The sequence below is a fragment of the Zalophus californianus genome, chromosome 15 (assembly GCF_009762305.2).
Source record: "Zalophus californianus isolate mZalCal1 chromosome 15, mZalCal1.pri.v2, whole genome shotgun sequence".
NCBI lineage: Eukaryota > Metazoa > Chordata > Mammalia > Carnivora > Otariidae > Zalophus > Zalophus californianus.
The window spans coordinates 48955686-48961685 of record NC_045609.1 but is presented as its reverse complement, the minus strand read 5'-3'; positions in this window follow the sequence as shown (position 1 = coordinate 48961685).

Here is a 6000-nt window from a genome sequence, read left to right as displayed (position 1 = left end):
GTGGATCTGTGTTGAGCTTCAAAAGTAGGACTAAAATATTATCAGGCACATAATTGCCCATCCTGGGACAAGGGAAGCGTGGCCAAGCCCATCAGAGTCTGAAGCCTGTAAATGTATTTTCCAAACATAACAAAGACGATTTCTGTGCAGCAGAAAAAGTATGAGGCAAAGAGTGGTATCAACAGCAATGAATTGAACAGCTGACAGAATTGAGACCTGAGTGTGGGCCAGGCATTCAGTGCTTTGTAGGTTTCATGTCCTCTGATCTCCACAGCGTCTGAGACAGAAACCACAGCATGAAGAATGTAGTGCCTCGCGCACTGCTATACAGCTAAGACTCAGTAGAGTCAGCATGCATTCCAGGCTCCAGAGCCTGAATTCTCAGTGCCATCGGGAAACCAAAGTCTGAGACTGGCCACAGATCTCATGCCCCGTGGCCTCGATCGTGCCCCTTCCTCTGGGCCTCTCCCCCCCTCATCTTCTGAATGAGAAGAGTATTGACCAGATGACCCTAAGATCCCTTCCAACCATGTCATCGGAAATTAACTTTTCTCAGGGATAGAAGGAGAGGAGGCAAGGGACAGGGAGGGGTCAAGAATGTCAGAGAGTGGGGAGAACTGACTTAGGTGGAACAAGGCAGAAAACCAGCTCCCCACTTTGGTTGTGACTCGGTTTACCTCAGTTTTCACCCTTGTGCTCACATGCCCGGGCATGGTTTCTCTCCTGAGCACTAAGCACCCTCACCTCCCCAGAGTCAGTCTGCCCTGAAGCTGTCTTGACAAACGATCCCAACAGTTAGAATCTCTTCAGGTGATGCCAGGTTCCATTCAAAATTTATTTACAATCTGCTTCGGCAGAGAAGTCATTATCTTCCGAAACCTTGGTGACGGTTACTGTGTTGTGACCTGGAGTTCACTGTTAAAAGTGTCATCCAAGCAAAGTCATGGAGTTTATTTGGTTATTAATATGATTGTTGGCACATCCTATGCAATGTATCTAAATTGAATTATGGTACCAGATACAACTATAGATAAGAATGAAGTGTGTGTATTATACATTATCATGTGTCATTAAAAAACAACTTAATATCGAAAAAAAAAAAGGAAAGGAAAGGAGAGGAGAGGAGAGGAGAGGAAAGGAAAGGTGGATGCTAGATGGGCTCTTCTGCACCCCAACCCCCCCACTCCAACCTGATCAGCATTGGGCTGCTCACACAGGGGAGCAGGGCGGGGGGGCTGGCATCTTTTGGATTTCCCTGGGTGGCTGATGGGCCAGAGCAGAGCTAGGCCCAGCAGAGCCTGAGAGCTGTGTCCAGCCCTCCTGCATGGCCTGCCTCCAAGTCCAGGACAAAAATTCCAGCCTCAGCAGGGTCACCCCCACCCCATGCAAGAAGGAATAGCTAAGTAAATGTCACTTTGACACAGGAACACAGTTTAAAACCCCAGGTTACCCCTCCAGTTTCTTTCTCGGGGTCCAGCTCTCCTGCGGCTCCTGCTTGCTACACTCCAGTCCCGGGGTGTCTAAAGGAGGTTAGCAGACAGACACCAGCCAGCACAGCCTCCCAAGGCCTCTGGCCTCCCTGAGCCTGGAGTTTGCTGGCAAAGGCGTTCCTAGCAACTGGGTGAGGGAGAGGGGAGCCTTCTGGCCGCAGGTCCCGTGGGCATTCTCCGTTTCTCCAAGGACATTTTCAGTTCCCATTTTTCTGGCTTGGGAGGCTCCCTTTCTCTAGCCAGAGTGCCCTCACAGTTAACTAGAGCCTCCACTGCCCCCACCCTGCCCCGTTACATGGCACCCACTCTCCCGAACTGCTCTCCAGGCTGTTTCCCACCTTCTCTCCCTTCAAACTCTGCTCACTTGTCACGAGGCAGCAATTTGCCCCCACTCCGGCCCCCCTCTTGTGATACAGCCAGGATTTACAGCAGGCATTGCTGGCTTCTTCTGGGACTGGGCAGTTAGAGTTCGCTTTGCTGGGCTTCTTCCCAGGGGCACCGCTGATTGCTTGCTTGCTGGTAGAGCCTGAATTTTCATGGCTTATCTACCTTCATCCCCTTAGCCACCGTGTGTTTCACGCAGCTAGTCACAGAGGGTCCATCCTCTGCAGCATGCTCACAGCCTCGTTCTGGCCAAGGAGAACTGAGGGAGATGGCCCAGTACCTTCAGGGAAAGGCTTCTTTGCTACTAAAATGAGCTGCACTGGAGCATACCCTTTCTCTTCTTCCAGTGAATGTGGTCATGTCTGCCAGGAAATATAGGAACCATTTGCAAATACCAGGGGAAACTAGACCAATATGCTGAAGATGACAGAGTACAGAGGTGGAAAGAACTTTGGTCCTCGAAGATGCCTTTTGAGACCTTGACTTAACCCCGGAATTACTTATTATATAACCCCGGCTTTCTTATTATATGAGATGTTAAAACCCACTTTGAGTTTTTTATTCCTCACAGCTGAGGAGTATAGTTTCTCCACCCCTTCTGCCAGGTTTGGCAGGGAGAAAACGTCTGATATCTTTACCCATGGACCAAATCAGGCGGCCTTTTGCCTGTTTTTGTAAATAAAGTTTTACTGGATCACAGCTACACCATTCATTTCAAATCACCATGGCTTGAGTTGTGGCAAGAGAAATGGTATGGTCTACAAATAGGAAAATACTTACTATCTGGCCCTTTACTGAAAATGTTTGCCAACTTCTAATTTAGACCCATTAGGCCAATAGAGAAGCAAAAGTTCCTCAAAAATTGCCACAGGTTACATAGATACATTAAAACATGACATTCCTGGGAAAGAAGGAGCTGAAGAGTCTTAGAATACTGCATATCTTCCACAGAGCCTGGGCCACAGAGGCTGTCCTGAGAAGGACAAGATGGGGGTATAAGCTGTGGCCAAACTCAATGATTGTGATGGTTAATTTTCTGTGTCCACTTGGCTAAGCCATGATGCCCCATTACATAGTCAAATACCAGTCTAAGTGTTGCTGTGAATGTGTTTGTTTGGGTGTGATTAACATTTAAATCAGTAGACTTTGAGTAAAACAGATTACCTTCCTCGAGAATGGCATGGGCCTCACCCAGTCAGTCAGAGGCTTTTCAGAAAAGACAGAGGTTTCCCAAGGAAGAAGCAATTCTGACTCAAGAATGTAACAGAGAACCCCTGCCTGAGGTTCCATTGTGCTGGCCTGCAGATTCTAGACTCAAAGACTGCAGTATCAACTCTTATCTGAGTTTCCAGCTTGCTGACCTGCCCAAAAGATTTGGACCTGTCAGCCCCCATAATCACGCGAGCCACTTCCCTAAAATAAATCTCAATCTCTCTCATTCTCTCTCTATACCTCTCTATCACATCTGTCTCTCCTATTTATCTATCTACCTATCTATTTCTCTGGAGAACTGTGACTCATACACTGATCATTCTAATTCTGTCCCAGCTGTAAGGTCGACATCTTATTTATTATGCTGAGAGGGAGTTTCCAAAGTGAAAAGCCAGAGATGATTCCCAAATGGACATAAAATTGAAGACGTTTATTATTATAGGGCACAACCCTGCCTTAGACACACAGATCTTGAGTTCACAGTTATAAGGTTGGGGAGGAAACTTGGGAAAGCTGGCCCCTGGCACACCAAGAACTAAACAGAGGTGGCTCTGAGGGCAGGTTCAGAGGTGAGGTCAACCTAGCTGAAACATCTTTTTAAACACAAGGTTAACGGGTCAAGTCTGGCCAGCACGCCACTTCCCCGTTGAAGATGTTTCACATTCCTTAGAAGCTGCATGCTTGGAAGAAGAGGTAGGGAGGCTGTCCTTCCCTCCAGAACACAGCGGCTGCCACATTCTCTGGCTGGTGAGTCTCCCCAGAGCGCCCTGAGGATGATCTGCTTTGAAATACAAAGCCCAGGAACTGGACAAATGGCCCTTGTTTGTGCAAATGCTCTGTGCGCTCTCTCTCTCTCTCAAGGTTCCTTTCTTTTCCATCTGGAAAGTCTCCACTTCCTTTGGCTGTTTAATATCCTAGCTTGAGGGAAGGTCCTAATTGTTTATTATTTTGCCGCCTTGGATCTCAGTCAGTATCTGGCTATTCATAGGAATTCTGGCTCCCAAGCAACACCAGACTCTTTGTAGGGGGAAATCCTTACTTAAGACGTTATACTTTGAGAAACTGTCTTTCCATAAACCATCCTGCCCTTGTACGCCTTCAGGCCGTGTCCAGCCAACAGTCTTGCCATTTGTTAAATGAAGCAAAATATTGAAGAGCATAAAGTCATTTTATATTATTAAAATTATAGTTACGTTGAAAATGCAATTTATTCAGACGTCTTGAATTGCCATAGTCATTTTCATCTTATTTCTGAAAGGTTAGCAACTCATGGCCATTACGACATCCATTCATAATCATCAAGCTTCTGGCAGCCCCACATTGTCAGCATCCTCCAGGATCAGAGCCCAAGTAGAAGGCGGCAAGGTGTATGAAGTGTGGGTGGGTGGGGGGGGACATAGATTCTGTGGGAGGCTTGGGAAGGCAGGGAAAGCCTAAGGAAGGGAAAAGATGTCCCTTCTTTAGCCTGATTTGTACTGTTGGATGAACCAAATCATATTTATATGTATATATATCCATATTTATATGTATATATCTGTATATATATGTCAGGAAACTAGGGAAGAGAAGAGGTGAAGGGAAAGACCTTTGACTCGTTACAAACCAGACCTCTTGATGCTCTCTGCCTAGAGATATTCATGCCATCCTGTCCTCACATGTCTTTAGAGTAGACTTAGGGACAGTGACATCCTTTTCTCAAGACCAAGTAGAGAAAGGGCAAATATTTTTCCCCAAAAGGAAGTTTCAGGAGCAATTTTTAGCTATCTCACCTTTTAAAGCAAGCTCTCCCCCTCCAAGGAAACCCTGTGCCTAAGCACTTACGAGTTCTGTGACGTGGGATGCAAAGCTTTTCCGAAACATAACCACAAAGGACAAGTAATATGTAATATGGAAAGTGCACGCGTGCATGTGCGTATATGTGTGTGTATGTATGTGTCTGTTTAACAAGAAGTCAGTTATGTGGCATACATTATGCAAATTTATATCCATTTGGTGAGTAAATTCTCATTTTCAGGCTGCCTCTAGCATGGGCTGTAGAGTTCCATCCATTAACCCGAAGTTATTATTTATTTGCTAACAAATGGAGTCAATGAAAACCATTTCACATAGGAAAGAAGGGTAGATGGTATGCAGATTATTTGAGAAATCATTTGAAAACTGATGGCAAATCCTTCTGTATGTTAAGATCATGCAGTGGGATGACCTCACCACCCAAGGATTCCATCAAAGCAAGTGGTGCAAGAAGCATTCTGTAAGTGGCCTCTTCCTGCTGGTGGGTTTAATAAAACAGAGCCCATTAAAGGAAAGAAAAGCTGCTTGGTTTAAACTGGATCTTACAGACCTCAGTCTAGTGCAATCATCCAACTGTTTTCTAAAGAATACACATTTGAAATCATGAAGACCGAAAAACTGCTTTAAAAAGTTACTTGTTCTGAATCTTATGTCAGAGATAGTAAAGGTGGGGGGGGGGGGACCATACCAAGTCATCCAGGCAGTTAACCAGCAATTTTAATTCAAACTCTCCTTTACTGTTTTCAGAGAATGGCCTTGAAAATGATCCTCATTATTAATAGCATTTATGTTAAATCATATAAACCTATCTTTCAAGACTCAGGGAGATCTAAATTGCATCTCGACAACATGTGATTATACCCAGGCATTTTCACAACTTACCTCTCAAAACACCTGAGGAAAGAAGGTGATTTCTCAGCCTTCTTGGAACACTGCACTGTACCAAGAAGCCGCAAGCAAAAGCTGAGCCCCGCACCCTGCCCGGGGGTGGGGGGCAGCCGTATCTGGCGTGAGAAGTCACATGTGTTCTATCAGACATGGGCTCCTTTAAGTATAGCCCCTTGCAAATCAAACATAAATTCATTCTTGTGGTTCTTTCTTGACTAAAAATGTTGGATCGTGA